We start from the raw sequence: 13,862 nt of genomic DNA, 5'->3' as shown, positions 1-13,862 counted from the left end.
GACGTCATCCATGACAATTGATCCAAAACAGGATGTTCATATAACATGAAGAACCAGTCGGAAAGATCCCCAACTCCTTCCCCACTCGAACCTCGATCCATTCGGGGGCTAATGATGAAGCTATGTACCTAGGGTAGGGGCATGGACCTGTCCTAAGTACCCTACCCAAGGACATCCCTAGAAGAAGTCACCTTTCAATCGACTTGGAGGTATCCCACTCGATGGATTCAAGACACTCGACCACGAAGTAATCACTCGACCAAGATCCAACCACTCGACTGCCAGGAGATCTAAAGTCACCCTGCACGCAAACGGTCGGACATTAAGTAGCTTTTATGGTCATCATAGCACTTTATTAGGGGCGTTACCAGTAACCCCCAGTCTTAATGTACTTTAAACCCTGCATTACTGAGGACTGGAGGGGCCTGGCGAACTCTATATAAGCCACCCCCCTCCTCAGTATCAAGGGTTCGCACCCCTCTTATTCGTACACACATAATTCAGTCGACCGCCTCCGGGCACCGAGACGTAGGGCTGTTACTTCCTCCGAGAAGGGCCTGAACTCGTAATCCTCGTGTGCTTACAACTCCTCCATAGCTAAGATCTAGCCTCTCCATACATACCCCCCTACATCACTGTCAGAGTTAGAACCACGACATCAGCCTTTGGAGATCATCATTGTTGAAGTTTGAACCATCCTCCTTCACACCTGGATATCCTTTAATAAGATCATCCGCTTCAAGATACGGAATCCATGCCTTGGCCCAGATTAGTGCGGTCAGCGCTCCTGCTCTTGCGGTTGCCTTTTTTAGTTCAGTAATCCGGGCTGGTAGCATGGCCAACTTCTCAAGGGTTTCTTTTATCAGTGTTGGTGCCGGTTTATTGTAGGTTGCAGTACATATAGCACGCTGGGATCCAGAGTAAAGCTGTTCTATTAAGGTGTAAGCTGCTTTAAGCTTCATTCGCATATCAGTGCCCAGATGAGTAATGCGAGTGCCTGTCATGGTTTAATGTCAGCCAAACTAGTAAACAATAAGATCTCATGAATTGGACAAACAACATAAGGAGATACATGCCAAATACAGTAGATGTCATGGCGTTGATTTGCCGCTTCAAGCCAATTAGTTCATCTACAACTGGCTTCAGGGCTGCTTCGGCATCCTCAACTCTTTTGGTTAAACCGGCCTTTTCGGTTTCACATACAGCACGCTCCTTGTTAAAAGTCTCCTTTAGCTTTTCCATAGCTGTCAGGACATTGGTTAGTTCCTCATTGGCTTTCACAGCCTCTGCTTGTTGGGACTTCACGTTCTCTTGCAAGTCAGCGGTTCGGGCATCTCTATTGCTTAGCTCGGCCTGTACCATCGAAGATATGTCAACAACAGGATATGTACTTTTAAGTACTAAGCGTATAACAAGTTATGCACTTCGTACTTGGGGGCTAATGCTTATTTGCTCTATTATCAATACATCTTTTATAAGTCTCCAGAACAATGCAAGCATTATCCTTGACACTTGGGGGCTAATGTACATCTGTTCAAAACGGACGCATGGATTCAAGACCCGGATTACCTCGCAAAGCTGAACCGGCCTTTGGGGGCTACACTGAGGAAAGCTACATAATTACATTGGTAAAGTATCAGTTTTGTTTTCGCTAAGGACCTGACATTTTGAGGGTCAGCAGGAGAGGATTAAAGTATTACAAAGTCCCGGTTTAAGATTAATATCATAAAACCGCCCTTGGGGGCTACTTGGGCTAGTGTTTCAATTTTGGAATCAAGAAATAAAGGGAGATGAAAATACCTCATAGCGTTCCTTCATCAAGTTCACCAAACCGGCCTCATAATCTCGGTTTGAGTGCAGACGGTTTAAAAAACCGGAATGGAGTTCTTCAGCGCTGAGATGAGCATAACTTGACAAATCAGTGCTCCATTACCCTTCTCCATGGCAGCACGCTCTTCTTTGGCGCTATGTTTGGCCAAGATTACAGGATGGCCAGGAGAGTTGTGGCCCATGCCAGTAATGATAACGTCATCTCCTGGGCCACCAGTAGTTTTTGTGGGTGATGGTGGAGTGCTAGTAACTCTCACCGGACTAGCCTGGATTGGAGCTGCTGGTTTAGTATCAGGAACAGCAATATCAGCCTCAGTTTGTTCATTAATATTCCGGTCTTGAGGGGGTGGCTCATCAAAGGTAGCATTAAGATGGGGATCCTCCGGTTCACGAGTTTGGTACGGTTCATCTGTTTGCTCATGTTCAAGAACCACCTGGTCATCAGACGGATTGTTCACCCGAGCTTTTTTGCTGGGTCTGGCTTTGGCTCTGCAAACAAAAATAAAAGAGGTGAAAATTTAGCATATTACTCAGAATATGTAAAACATTCGAAGAAAGGGTTTGAGTACTTACCCAGCTACAATTTTGAGAGGAGGGAGTTGGGTTGATGTTGACTCGCTAGAGGATGTGGGAGGTGTCACCTGATAATTGGAATCGGATGGATTAAGAGGTTGTCTAAAATAACCTGCCTTGGGATAAGAATTGTCAGAAGTGGGGGAGACCTCAAATTGGCGCTTCCGAACCGGGGTATCAGGTAAACTGGCCGAAGTGACTTGTTGGCCGCTGTGCCGGGTTGTCCGGCGAGCTTCATGCTGCTGCGTCTTCAAAATAAATGTTGGATCCAAGTAAGCAAGAGGATGAGAAAAGCTTACTTTCCGGACCGCTTGACGGGTTTTTTGTGTTGGCATAGAGTCTGAATCGGAGGAAAGGGTAATTACCTCCACGTCATCAGCCTAGCTGCCTTCTACGTCCTCCTGATAAAGATCATTGTTAATGAGATGCATGAAAAGGGAGCCAAGGGAGTCGTGTTCTACCTCAACTTCCGATTCCTCTGCATCTTCATCAAGTTCCATGTTGATACGTTCAGCTGTTTTCCGCTTTGAGGTTCGCTTGACGGCTTTGGTTTTGGGACAGGATGCCTTTGCCGCTTTATCTGCGGATTTCCGCTTCTAGAAGGGATCATCACCCTGTTTATACACAGACAGAAGAAAGTTTACAGGTTGAACAATTTAAAGATATCAACAATCAAAAGGAAGCATAGTGCTTACAGCAGGCGGTTTATTTTGAGTGTAGAAGGGGTTCAAGCCGGTTTGGCGACAGACTGATTCCGGTTCATTCAAAATTTTCTTAACGCTTTCAGTAACCTCTTCATCGGTTACCTGAATGTTGATGTGGCGTTGGGGGTATTCTAATTCACCCATGTACTCACACATTAAACCGGGGCGGCGGCTTAGTGGCAAGACGCTCCAAGATATCCAGCAACACACAAAATCAACGCCCGATAAACCGTTGGCCATAAAGGCCCGGAGCTTGGCGAGTTGAGGGGCATATTTGGTCCGTTCCGCAGAATTTAAGCGTTGCGGCAATGGATGAGTGTTAGAAAGCCGATGAACACGATAGCCTGGAAGAGAGTTCTCATCTTCAGGAGAGGTATCTATGTAGTAGAACCAAGTCTGGTTCCAGTCCTTAGGGTGACTGTGCAGTTTGGCATGAGGGAATTCAACTTCTTTCCGCTTTTGAACAGAGACACCACCAAGTTCAGTGTTGGGACCATTTACAAATTCTGTACGCTGGTTCAGATAAAAAAAGTCCCAGAACAGCTCAGCAGTTGGTTCTTCTTGTAAGTACACTTCACATAAGACTTGGAAGTTGCATAGATTGGACACCGAGTTGGGTCCGATATCTTGAGGATGGAGTTGGAAACTGGCAAGCACATCTCGAAAAAACTTCGACCCGGGCGGTTTGAAGCCACGGCCTATGTGGTCGACAACGACCACTACCTCACCCTGCCTCGGGGTAGGAGGATTCTCTGTTCCTGGAACTCACCATAGAATTTCAGTTTTCTTGGGCAAGGTGTCGATATTGACCATTCCGTTCAACTGTTCTTCGGTGACCCGGGAAGGAGCCCAGTTGCAAGCGTAAAACTGTTTGGCCATTGTGAAACGAAAAGCTGGAAAAGAAATGTCGGTTTACATGTAACGCCCTCGATGCGGCTATAGCTCCCACGTGTCGAGGCACGACTTAGAGACATAACCGCATTGAAAGAAATGTCGCAAGTTAGGCAATCTTCACAACATCCCATGTAATATAGATAATAAAAGGAGAGATACATAGTTGGCTTACACTCGCCACGTCAATCAAGGTACATAAATAGCATTACAACATTCAAACACTCATGGCCCGACTATGGCGCCAAAATAAAAGATAAACCCAACATGCGACACGGTCCCGATCACCCCAACTGGGCACCACTACTGATCGTCAGGGAAAGACACGTAGTATCGGCGTGAGTCCTCGTCGAACTCCCACTTGAGCTCAAGCGCATCATCTGGAACGGAATCATCAGGCCCTGCATCTGGTTTGGAAGTAATCTGTGAGCCACAGCGACTCAACAATCTCGCACCCTCGCGATCAAGGCTATTTAAGCTTATAGGTAAGGTAGGTAAATATGTGGAGCTGCAGCAAGCGACTAGCATATATGGTGGCTAACCTGTTCGCAAAAGAGAGCGAGAAGAGAAGGAAAAGCGCGAACGAATAACTAGGGGGCAACCTGTGGCAAGCATTACTCCAACACCGTGTTCACTTCCCGGACTCCGCCGAGAAGAGACCATCACGGTAACTCACAACATTGATTCATTTTAATTAAGTTAAGGTTCAAATTATCTACAACCGGACATTAACAAATTCCCATCTGCCCATAACCGCAGGCACGGCTTTCGAAAGTTCAAATCCCTGCAGGGGAGTCCCAACTTAGCCCACGACAAGCTCTCACGGTCAACGAAGGAATAGACCTCCTCCCGAGACGTTCCGATCAGACTCGGTATCCCGGTTCTTCAAGACACTTCGACAAGTTAAAACAAATCCAGCAACACCGCCCGAATGTGCCGACAAATCCCGATAGGAGTTGCACATATCTCGTTTTCAGGGCACACTCAGATGAACACTACGTACAACTAAAACCAACCCTCGAGTTGCCCCGAGGCGGCGCTGCAAGTGGCTCTATTTGGACCAACACTCAGAGGAGCACTGGCCCGGGGGGGTTTAAAATAAGATGACCCTCGGGCTCCGGAAACCCAAGGGAAAAGAGGATAGGTGGCAAATGGTAAAACCAAGGTTGGGCATTGCTGGAAAAGCTTTAATCAAGGCGAACTATCAAGGGGTTCCCATTATAACCCAACCGCGTAAGGAACGCAAAATCCGGGAACATAACACCGATATGACGGAAACTAGGGCGGCAAGAGTGGAACAAAACACTAGGCGAGAGGCCGAGCCTTCCACCCTTTACCAAGTATATAGATGCATTAAGATAACAAGGCAATATAATGATATCCCAACAGGTAAAACAATGTTCCAACAAGGAACGGTCTCCAATCTTCACCTACAACTAGCAACGCTATAAGAGGGGATGAGCAAAGCGGTAACATAGCCAATCAACGGTTTGCTAGGACATGGTGGGTTAGAGGTTTGACATGGCAATTTGGGAGGCATGATAAGCAAGTGGTAGGCATCGTAGCATAGGCATAGCAAAAGAGCGAGCATCTAGCATAGCAAAGATAGTAGTGATTTCGAGGGTATGATCATCTTGCCTGCAAAGTTCTCAGAGTTGACTGGATCCTTGAAAGCAAAGTCAACGGGCTCCTCATTAGAGAACTCGTCTCCCGGCTCTACCCAAACAAGACAAACAAGCAACAAGGACACAATCAACCACATGCAAAGCTCAAACAATATGATGCAAACATGATATGCTATGCGGGATGCGATATGTGATGCATATGCAAGATTTGACAAGGAATGAATGAACCTGGCCTCAACTTGGAAATCCAAGTGTGCCACTGGAAAGGTGAGATGAAATCGCTTTAAAACGATATAAAGATCACCGGAATCGCAGTTACGGTTTGGAAATGGCAAGCAATTCAAATATGACGCCGGTCTGCGATTTACAGCAAGTAGCCATCAAAATGCAACAAGATGAACATGCAAAAGCATTCAATCATGGCAACAAAATACATGGCAGGGACCCATTCATGATGCTTAACAAAATACTAGCACTGAGATACGGCCAATTCATCCATTAACAGGTTCAAACAAGCATGGCAAAAATGCATTTGGCAAACAGATCTCAGACTTAGTGAAATTAACACTTGTCTGGAATTTCAGATCAGATAGCACTCTTTGGAGCATGAAAACAATATGCTAGAGGACCTGAACATGGCAAAGTAAAGCATGGCATGTAGCTACTCAAAGAGCTTAACAAAAGTCCCTTAGTGACCTTGAGCCAAAAGGGATCAGAAAATACATTTGTAAGCATGTGAACATGGCAAAAACATAGTCAGTTCTCAGACTTAGTGAAAACTGTAGCATGCTGAAACAGATATCAAGTAGGCATGTTTACGAGCTCGATACACTCACTACAGAGCATGTCATGACAATCTAAGCATACACCCATCAATAATACACAAAATACAAGCCAGACATAGCAAGAGCAATAACATAGCATGCACGGATCAACTACAACATCCTCAGCAAAATCGCTAACAAGTAGACAATCTGCCCAGATTCACGAAATGGCAAAAGTAGAGCTCGATTGACTCAAGCTAGGGTGCTCCATAATTGCAAACAAAGACATGGATGGATAGAGCACTACAATATTAAAAAAACATCCTTACTGATCATCCTCAAAAGAGGCATGTATCACTAGGAAACAACATGAACATATAGCATAATGAGATCAACAGTCCAAGGACTTAGTGGAATGCTAAGTCCCTGAAATCAGCATTAACGAATGCACCACTTTGCAAGCTTGTGCTAGTCACCACACACATCACAAAAATACATGGGTTGCACCTCTGGATAGATGGGAAAACATATAAAAAACACATGTAGAGCTCAGGGGCATATCATGCACACATTAAACATGGCAAAAATGACAAATCTCTAATTGGAGCAGCAGGTCTGACAATTATCTCAAATAGCATTCTTCTAACAGCATTTCGGGCATCAAGATGAACTCAAATGAAAATGATGCAATGAGATGAAATGATGTGCTCTCTGAGACGAACATTTTGATATGCTATATGTCCAAAACGGAGCTACGAATGCAAAGTTACGATGTGATGATCATAGCCAAAATAATTAGGGTTAGGGACGGAAAGTCAAGCGAGGCAAGATCCGGATCCAGATCTGGCCGGGCGCGTTTTACGAGGTTCGCCGGAATCGAAGGTCGCCAGAGCGGGGATGACGCCGATGGGCGAGGTGGCCGGAGTCCGTGGCCGCGGTGGCCGGCCGGAGTCGGACGAGGACGGAGAGGAGGCGGACGGCGGCGGGATCCGGGCGGCGCGGCGCTAGGGAGGCGGCGGGGCCGGTCGAGCGAGCTCGCCGGAGCACGGCGTAGACGGCGGGTGACGGCTCCGGTCGTCTCTGCGGCCGGACTCGAGGCGGGCGGCGGCGACTTGCAGGCGATGTGGGCGCGCGAGGGAGTGGGCCTCGAGGGCCCGTTGCGGGCCTCGCGGGCCGGCGGCGCTGGCGGCGATGTGGGCGCGCGGGAGCTGACGTGGCGGCAGCTGACTGGTGGGCGACGGCGGGCGGACACGTCCGGCGCCGTCCGGACGTGTCCGGCGGCGGCGGAGGTGATTTGGATCTAGGGTTTTTTTTCGGGGGAAGGAGAAGGAGATTTTTGGGGGTGTCTTTAAATAGACATAGAGGGAGCTAGGAGTCTCCAAATGAGGTGCGGTTTTCGCCACGCGATCGTGATCGAACGCTCTAGATGATGGAGAGGGTTTTGGGCCAACTTGGAGGGGTGTTGGGCTGCAACACACACGAGGCCTTTTCGGTCCCTCGGTTAACCGTTGGAGCATCAAACGAAGTCCAAATGGTACGAAACTTGACAGGCGGTCTACCGGTAGTAAACCAAGGCCGCTTGGCAAGTCTCAGTCCAATCCGGAAATGTTTAATCCCCACACACGAAAGAAAGGTAGAAATGACCACCGGAGGAGAATGAAGCGCTGGAATGCAAAACGGACAACGGGGAAAATGCTCGAATGCATGAGATGAACACGTATGCAAATGCAATGCGCATGATGACATGATATGAGATGCATGACAACGATAACAACACACGGAGACAAAGACCCGAACCCGAGACAATAAAATAACTTAAGGCCGGAAACGGCAAGAGTTGGATTACATATTGGGTAAATCACATCCGGGGTGTTACATTACAAATCATTCATGGTGGTACGCAAGATGCAATGGAATAAAGATATACAGATATGTGAAATTGCGTAAACCGGAGACTGATACAATAATGAATGACAAGGTCATATCAAGGGTATACATGTGTTGTTAAACCGGACTGTTACAGTGAATGTAAAGGGGGTTTGCCGATTTCCCGGGGGACTAATGGTATGAGATAGATTGTTTTTACAAGGGTAAACCGCCTACATGTTAAAGAGGATACAGACCCAAGGTAAAATGACTAAGTAGGAGAAACAAATTCCGCAAGAAGGCATGGAAATTTTGGATCTACTGAAGACAGGAAAGCAAAAATATACTTTTGTTCACTTTGCCATCCTTCTTATCCGCCAAGTATTTGGGGTAGTTCCGCTACCAGTGACCATTCCCTTTGCAGTAGAAGCACTCAGTTTCAGGCTTAGGTATAGCTTTGGCTTCTTCATGGGAGTGACAACTTGCTTGCCATTCTTCTTGAAGCTCACTTTCTTTCCCTTGCCCTTTTACTTGAAACTAGTGGTCTTGTCAACCATCAACACTTGATTGTTTTTCTTGATTTCTACCTTCGCCAATTTCAACATCGCGAAGAGCTTGGGAATCGTTTCCATTATCCCTTGCATATTATAGTTCATCACGAAATTCTGGTAACTTGGTGATAGTGACTAGAGAATAGTGTCAGTCACTATCTTATCTGGAAGATTAACTCCCACTTGATTCAAGTTATTGTAGTACTCAGACATTCTGAGCACATACTCATTAGCTCAGCTATTCTCCTCCATCTTGTAGGCAAAGTACTTGTCAGAGGTATCATACCTCTTAACACGGGCATGAGTCTGAAATACCAATTTTAGCTCTTGGAACATCTCATATGCTTCGTGGCGTTCAAAACATTTTTGAAGTCCCGGTTCTAAGACGTAAAGCATGGTGCACTTAACTATCAAGTAGTCATCATACTGAGTTTGTCAAAACGTTCATGACGTCTGTATCTTCTCCTGCAATAGTTCTGTCACCTAGCGGTGCATCAAGGACATAATTTTTCTGGGCAGCAATAAAGATAATCCTCAGATCACGGATCCAATCCGCATCATTGCTACTAACATCTTTCAATATATTTTTTCTCTAGGAACATATCAAAAATAAACGGAGAGCTACATCGCAAGCTATTGATCTACAACATAGTTATGCAAATACTACCAGGACTAAGTTCATGATAAATTAAAGTTCAATTAATCATATTACTAAAGAACTCCCACTTAGATAGACATCCCTCTAATCATCTAAGGGATCACGTGATCCATATCAACTAAACCATGTCCAATCATCACGTGAGATGGAGTAGTTTTCAATGGTGAACATCACTATATTGATCATATCTACTATATGATTCACGTTCGACCTTTCGGTCCTAGTGTTCAGAGGCCATATCTGCATATGCTAGGCTCGTCAAGTTTAACCCGAGTATTCTGCATGTGCAAAACTGACTTGCACCCGTTGTATGTGAACGTAGAGCTTATCACACCCGATCATCACATGGTGTCTCAGCACGAAGAACTGTTGCAACGGTGCATACTCAGGGAGAACACTTATACCTTGAAATTTTAGTAAGGGATCATCTCATAATGTTACCGTCATACTAAGAAAAATAAGATGCATAAAAGATAAACATCACATACAATCAAAATATGTGACATGATATGGACATCATCATCTTGTGCCTTTGATCTCCATCTCCAAAGTACCGTCATGATCTCCATCGTCACTGGAATGACACCATGATATCCATCATCTTGATCTCTATGAACGTGTCATCACATGGTCGTCTCGCCAACTATTGCTATCACATAGCGATAAAGTAAAGCAATTGTATGGCGCTTGCATCTTATGCAATAAAGAGACAATCATAAGGCTCCTGCCAGTTGCCGATAACTATAACAAAACATGATCATCTCATACAAAAATTTATATCTCATCATGTCTTGACCATATCACATCACAACATGCCCTGCAAAAAAAAGTTAGATGTCCTCTACTTTGTTGTTGCAAGTTTTACGTGGCTGCTACGGCCTTAGCAAGAACCGTTCTTACCTACGCATCAAAGACCACAACGTGGTATAGTGATTGCTTTTTTATATTCAGAAAGAACCCTATTCATTCAATCCGATTCAACTAAAGTTGGAGAAACTAACACCCACTAGCCACCTGTGTGCGAAGCACGTCGGTAGAACCAGTCTCGCGTAAGCGTACGCGTAATGTTGGTCTGAGCCACTTCATCCAACAATACCGCTGAATCAAGCATCAACTAGTGCCGGCAAGCAATACGTATATACCCACGCCCACAACTCCATTGTGTTCTACTTGTGCATATAACATCTACACATGGACCTGGCTCGGATGCCACTATTGGGGAACGCAGTAATTTCAAAAAAAATTCCCACGTACACGCAAGATCAATCTAGGTGATGCATAGGAACGAGAGAGGAAGAGTGTTTTCCACGTACCCTCGTAGACCGTAAGTGGAAGCGTTATGACAACATGGTTGATGTAGTCGTACGTCTTCACGTCCGACCGATCCTAGCACCGAAGGTACACCACCTCCATTATCTGAACACATTCAGCTCGGTGACGTTCCGCAAACTCTAGATTCAGCTGAGTGTCGAGGAGGAGTTTCGTCAGCACGACGGCATGATTACAGTGATGATGAAACTACCGACGTAGAGCTTCGCCTAAGCACTGCAACGATATGACCGAGGTGGATTATGGTGGAGGGGGGCACCGCACACGGCTAAACAATCAACTTTGATATGTTCTAAGGTGCCCCCTCCCCACGTATATAAAGGAGGAAGGGGGAGGCCGGCCAACCCTCTAGGCGCGCCAAGGGGGGAGGAGTCCTCCTCCTAGTAGGAGTAGGACTCCCCCTTTCCTAGTCCCACTAGGAAAAGAAGGAAGAGGGAGAAGGAGAAAGGAAAGGGGGGCCGGCCCCCCACCCAATTCAGATTGGGCTCGGGGGGCGCGCCCTCCTCCTGGCTGCCTTCTCTTCTCTCCCACTAAGGCTCAATAAGGCCCATTGACTCCCCGGGGGGTTTCGGTAACCCCCACCCCCCCCCCCCCCGATACCCCGGTAAATTCCAGAACTCATCTGGAACCCTTCTGATGTCCAAACATAGCCTTCCAATATATCGATCTTTATGTCTCGACCATTTCGAGACTCCTCGTCATGTCTGTGATCACATCTGGGACTCCGAACTACCTTCGGTACATCAAAACACATAAACTCATAATACTGATCATCATCGAACGTTAAGCGTGCGGACCCTACGGGTTCGAGAACTATGTAGACATGACCGAGAATCATCTTCGGTCAATAACCAATAGCGGAACCTGGATGCTCATATTGGTTCCTACATATTCTATGAAGATCTTTATCGGTCAAACCGCATAACAAGATATGTTGTTCCCTTTGTCATCGGTATGTTCCTTGCCCGAGATTCGATCATCGGTATCATCATACCTAGTTCAATCTCGTTACCGGCAAGTCTCTTTACTCGTTCCGTAATGCATCATCCCGTAACTAACTCATTAGTCACATTGCTTGCAAGGCTTATAGTGGTGTCCATTACCGAGAGGGCCCAGAGATACCTCTCCGACAATCGGAGTGACAAATCCTAATCTTGATCTATGTCAACTCAACAAACACCATCGGAGACACCTATAGAGAATCTTTATAATCACCCAGTTACGTTGTGACATTTGATAGCACACTAAGTGTTCCTCTGGTATTAGGGAGTTGCATAATATCATAGTCATAGGAACATGTATAAGTCATGATGAAAGCAATAGCAATAAAACAAAACGATCGTTTATGCTAAGCTAACTGATGGGTCATGTCTATCACATCGTTCTCTAATGAGGTGACCCCGTTCATCAAATGACAACACATGTCTATGGGTAGGAAAGTTAACCATCTTCGATTAACGAGCTAGTCTAGTAGAGGCATACTAGGGACACTCTGTTTTGTCTATATATTCACACATGTACTAAGTTTTTGGTTAATACAATTCTAGCATTAATAATAAACATTTATCATGATATAAGTAAATATAAATAAGAACTTTATTATTGCCTCTAGGGCATATTTCCTTCACTTATCTTTGATGGGTTGATGACGATGGCCCATGGCCCATGGTCTTCTTGGTCATATCTTGGACGTGTCATGGGCCTTTGGTGGGCCATCCATATACTTGGGCCTATATCGTATTAACAACCCCGACAGTAGCACCCAAGATAGTCGCAGTCTTGCTGGCGAGGTTCCCGACTGTTCAACGAGCTTGTGGTTCCACTGCGAGACCTCGATAGACTCAGTCGGTTCATGTCTTCGGAGGGTGAGCAATCAACAACTCCAAATTTGACGACAAGATTCGCAAGGGAAATATGCAAGACTTGCGCGCCATGCACAAACAATCATCGGGTGCATGTCATCGTCACTAACGGAGTCGATTCCAGTGAATCTCATGTAGGGGATCTCAACAAACCATGTGGCGAATATGCCGCCATCCACCAATCTTTGGGTTGTAGCCAGCTCCGAGATGATGCCCCAAGAAGAAAGAAGATGTGAAGACGCCTTCATCACCTCGATCCGCATTGACTCCTAATATTGACGTGGTATACGTGTAGGAAGTACTAGTCTGTGTCCTACTAGTATGTGTCCAGGACAAAGAGCATCTACAGCCGGACCCCTATATCCTCCTCAAACGCCTGAAAAGTCCGTTCTGTGAATGTCCGGTCAAGAAATGGGTGACATAACCAGACCCCTCACTTCCTCATTAAACGCCTGAACTGACCGGCGTACCTCAAACCTGTCTCAAATCTAGGGGCGATATGAGGCTACCCGGTCACGCCCGGGCACCTCCACTCGACCCCACATACAGCGACTTGACGAGAAAACCGCGGGAAGGAACTCACCCGCGCCGCGCTGGAGCTGTCGCCTACGCCGCGCCAGACCCATAGCACCGCGTCGGAGCTCGCCTGCGCAGCCCTGGAGCTGTCGCCCGTGCCGCGGCCGTGCTGTGCACACCTTCCCGTGCCCATGCTGATTTTGGCACGGCTGTTGTGCCTGCGCCGCATCGTGCCGTGCCCACCCCACCGCGCCCGTGCTGCTCCAGCGTAGCTGTTGTGCCCACGCCGCCCTGGAGCTCACGTGCGCCCGGCTCATGTGCCCGCCATGCCGCGCCGAGACAGAGCTCGTGACGCGCGGGGCGCGCGCGTCGTGGCTGAGCCGGAGCTCTGGTGCACCCTGGTCAGAGCTCGTGCTCGCCGTGACAGAGTTCATGTGCAATGGGGACTAAAGGCCTGTTCGGAATTCCATCAGCTCCACGAAATTTTAGAAGTTGTGGAGTCAGGAAATAGCTGCTCCGCAATTTTCAACTGCAACTCCACCAACTCTAGAAGTGGAGTCTCTCCAAACAGGGCCTAACCTTGTGTGGGCCGGGGTTGCCTAACACGCTGGGGCCGGAGTTTGCGCGCCCAGGACGGAGCTCGCACGCATTGCAGCAAAGCCGGAGCTCTGGCGCGCCCGGCGGAGCTGCCGT

The sequence above is a fragment of the Triticum urartu genome, chromosome 1A (assembly GCF_056163025.1).
Source record: "Triticum urartu cultivar PI428250 chromosome 1A, HENAU_Tu73, whole genome shotgun sequence".
In the NCBI taxonomy this organism is placed as follows: Eukaryota; Viridiplantae; Streptophyta; class Magnoliopsida; order Poales; family Poaceae; genus Triticum; species Triticum urartu.
The sequence above is the reverse complement of the archived record's forward strand: the minus strand, read 5'-3'. Positions refer to the sequence as shown.